This window comes from Otolemur garnettii, unplaced genomic scaffold, assembly GCF_000181295.1.
Source record: "Otolemur garnettii isolate 467f Iridium unplaced genomic scaffold, OtoGar3 scaffold00011, whole genome shotgun sequence".
Taxonomy (NCBI): Eukaryota; Metazoa; Chordata; class Mammalia; order Primates; family Galagidae; genus Otolemur; species Otolemur garnettii.
In genome coordinates, this window is record NW_003852406.1 from 1,418,498 (window position 1) to 1,423,016 (window position 4,519).

Sequence of the window (4,519 nt, forward strand, 5' to 3'; positions counted from 1 at the left end):
TTCTTCTCCAAATCTTTCACCAGCTTCCTGCTCTTGCATGTTCTGTGGGCTTCTAGTCAAAGGACCCAGATTCCAAATCCAGTTTTGCTCCTTTCCAGCTGAGTGTAGGGATCATTTCAACTCCCCAACACTTGGTTTCTTCCTGAGTTGATGGGGATAATAATATCCACTTTACCTGCTATAAAATGAAGATTAAAATAAGCTAGCTGGCCCAGGTGCATGCCTGTAATCCTAGCACTCTGGGAGGCAGGAGCATTGCTTAAGATCAGGAGGTCGAAACCAACATGAGCAAGAGCAAGACCCCATTTCTACTAAAAATAGAAAAATTAGCCAGGCATTGTGGCAGGCACCTTTATTTCCAGCTACTCAGGAGGCTGAGGCAGGAGGATCACTTGAACCTAGGAGTTTGAGGTTGCTGTGAGCTAGGCTGATGCCATTGCACTCAAGCCCGGGCAACAGAGTGAGACTCTGACTCAAAAAAGAAAAAAAAGCTAACTATATAAAAGTATCACATAAAGTATGTGTTATACATATTTTGAAAATTATTATTAATACATACACTGGCGTTAGTGGAGATAAGAGATATATTGACAAAGAATTTTGGTTAGATTGTAATGATTGTTCTTAAAACCCAGCTGGCTTTGAAGGCACACATAGAGAATATAAACGTTGGAGAAAAATGACCTGCTTTTTCCCCCAGAATCCTCTACAATGCTATAAACACAGAGTTGACCCGTGGTCACAAATTTCACCATGTGCCAGCAGAAAATTTAAGGAAGATGACATATTCCCTGGTAAAGTACCACAGAGCAAAAAGTGGTCCCCAAACTAAGATCCTTATCAGTACTGAGAAAATGATGACTTTCTTGACAATCAGCATAGGATGTTTGACCAAACACCTACGTGGGGCTGCAGACAGAGTGAGGCTAGTCTCAGAATCTGTCCTGGGTAATCAGCCCGAAAGTAGCAGCAGAGCCCACGATCGCTTCAATGATTCAAGCAGAAGCTGACAGGATCCTGGAGAGAAGGGCAATGAGGACCAATAGGGGCAAGGAGGGACCTGTTAGGACAGTGGCCTCAGGCGGGTCACTGTTGGACTCATTCCTATATTAGAGTATTTGAAGATGAAAAGGAATTTAGAGATCATTTGGTGCCCAAGGCAGAAACTCATGGGATCTATGCCACCCTGTGCTGTCAACCCCAGGACCATGGCAGACACAAGGGAGCAGAACTGTCCTTATTCATAAAATGAGGACACTAATGATAGTTTATGTCAATTACTTAGAACAGTGACTTTCACAGGAGACTCAAACTTGCAGTTCTTCCCACTGAGCCAGGTGAGCATTTCCCACACGGCCATGATGCCATCTTAGAACCCCTTCTGCCCTGAGCTCCAGCAAAGACGCAAAAAGAAACTCACGCTCCTGGCTCAGCCCTTCTTCTCATCCTTGTCCCCACTCCCCACATACACTGTGTCTGTGATGAAGGAGCCTGATGCTGAGGGGGCAGAGGGGCTGCTTTTGAAGACCTGTCAGGACACTGGGCATCACACTTCCGGAGTGTCATGGTGACATCTCTCACCCCCACCTTCAATAGTCCTTCACAGGTGGGCACCATCTTCTGAGGTTTTAATAACTCACTATCTCCGTGTTAATGTCACTGATCCACTTAGTCAAATCACAGAGACAGGAGGGAAAGGGAAGGGAGGAGAGGGGAAGGGAGGCTTAAGTTCTGTGCAGAGCCACATTAAGGAAAGGAAACCACAGGGTTTTAGAGGCGAATTAAAAGAAGACTGAGTTCTCAATGACAAGGCAGATTTCATAGGGCTGAAAATGGTCTAGTATAACATTAATCATATAATATTGGCAATGACAGCTGGCTCTCCCCTTAATATTCTAATAATTTCTTAATTTGCTAAGCTTCTTGATGATCTCAAGCAGTTGTACAACCCAGGGGCCACGAGGCGGATCTCCTGTTTGGGAGGTGGTGAGTCACTGTTCCAGTGGCCCCAGTGTGCGGCCATCTGGACCCTGGCCATCCTTGTCCTTCCCCCACCCCCTCCCAGTCTCTCCCTAGACAGATGTTAAGTCCCTTCCCTGGGCCCACTCCCTGCCTGTCTCCGATCCTGTGATTGCTTCACCTTCCCCAGGCTAACATCATCGACCCCCACGTCCTTTGGGCATCTTGTCCGTGCCCCACCCAGCCTCTCCTTTCCCTGCCCTCCCTCCCACTCTGTTTTCCATAACCCATTTCTTTCCATTCTTCTCACTCATTCATTTCCTGAGCTCCACCCTTCCTTATTCATCCCAGTTCTCATCTTTTAGGCTTACTTCTCTAGCCATTTTTCTCTTTTTAAATAATACAAAGCCGAGATTTAAACTCAAAAGAAAGCATCCTTTGACGTAGACTGCCCTTCACAGCCCGTCTTCTCAAGGAGATCTGCATTCAACCTTCATCTTCTCCTGTCCGTGCATAGACTTTCTATAATGTCACGTAGCTAAAGGGTCCAATCTGGTTTTCTTTTTTTTCCTTATCATTTTAGTGCAGTGGGTCAGAGGAAGAAAGAACAATGAGCACATGAACCTGGGAAGTATTTGAGTCCATAATTTTGATCACCTCCCTGAGCTCTGCATGGCTGGAAGCCAGATTTTATTTCCCTGTTTGCATTTGTGTCTCTCCACATCCTTTCTAAGAAGAGATTCGTTCTTTTATGTGCAGAAAACCTGGATTGGAGTAGGGAGAGAAGATCTTGAGCAAATTACTATTTGTTTATTAAGTAAGGGAAATAAAAAGATGGGGATGGAAAGGAGCAGAAATAGTATGATCTCCGCCTCCCCTCTCCACTGCCATCCCCGTCTATCAATCTGCAAATGAAGAGCTGGCAGCTGAAATTGAACCCATTCAATCTGGTTTCTGAAGATTGGGTTGACTGAGTCTTTCTGTAGCTCACTACTTGTCACTAGGGAGGATCCTATAAAAATGACAAAGTCGGGGAAGTTTGTCCTCTCTGCCTTGCCAGTGTGGGCTCCTAGATTCACAAGTCTCCCCCCACCTGGAGGTGCGGAGCAGAGCTAGCTGTCCTGACTCCCGTCTCCAGAGTGTCAGCCCATGTCTGTGAAGTGGGAACTCAGCCTCCCAGTGTTTCTGGACTTGCCCAGGGGGTGCCTCACATGTGACCTACCCAGTTCTCCCGGCTCAGCCACTCCAGCTCCCTCACACGTATTTGCTGCCCCAAAACTACTAAATGCCCCACCCAGAGCTGGGAGAGTCCCCCTGCAGTGGGGGAAGAAACCTGTGGTATCCACCACCTGTCACACCTGTCATCCAGGCCCCAGAGTCTACCTGTCCAGAGCTCCCTTCCCCCTCATCCTTCACTCTCCTCTCCGTGAAAATCAGCACACAAAAAAGCCGGATCAAGATAGACCCTTCACTTTTTTCCCCCTGAATATTGATATATTTTATATATTTCTGAATAGTGATTGAAACATGTTATTTAAAGTCACACAGGGAGCTCATGGAAGAACAAAAATCAGGATAAGGGGGAAGTGGAGAAAACGTTCTTTCTGACCATCCCCCCCTTCTTCCTCTCATCTTTTCCCTACCCTCTCTACCTCCCAGAGCTTCTACTGTTGCTCTGGTTCCCATGGGCTCCTGAGCCCTTGTCCTAAAGCTGTTGCTCTTACCCCAGGCAAAGTGCTCAATTCCTGAATGTTTGGAACTCCTGCCTGCTGGAAAGCAGCTGTGCCCCCCAAGTCAAGGAACAGTTTCCAGGTCGCCCCCGTCAGGCTCTGCAGACAGAAAGCTGGTTAGTTAAGACTGTCGTCTTTGACAGAACAGTTTCCATGAACGGCCAGGGGCAGGAGTCGGAACTGAGAGGAGGTATTTTGGAAACTGCACTTTTTAATTTCTAATGAAACTTTGAGGAAATATGTTTTGTGAAAATGTACTTGCATTCCACCTAGGAAAACTGTTTCTCAGTGGTGAGGGATTTTAAGTGTGAGGTCGAAGGGTTTTGAATCTTTAATTCAGCCAAACTATCCAGGAAGTGGGAAGCCAAAACAAAGGTCTTGCCAGATAAGCAAGAGTATCCTTGAAGAGGCACTTGAGAAAGAAAAGGAAATGGAAAACCAAGGAGGAGGAAACGTGGGGTTCAGGAACCAGAGGGTCCAACCCAGGAGGTGGGTACAGAGCTCTCAGGGGTCAGCCATGACATGAGCCAATGCTCTCCTGGGAGAAACAGTCTTGCATTTGACAGAGTGACTGAGGGGATGAAAAAACTTGAGGAAGTCATGAAAACACATCATTCTTTTCTCAAAAAGAAAAAGGCAAAGTTCAGGACAGTTCTCTAGGGATCCCTAGGAAGACCCAGTTCTTCCCCCCTTTTTTTTGCTTGTAGTTCTCAAGATCGTACTAGGAATGTGGCATCCTGAGATGGGGAGACTGGCTGGAGAAGCCTGGCTCTGTTCCCGTCCTGCTCTGTCCCACTGTGCCCCATTATCCCAGGCATAAAACCCAGGAA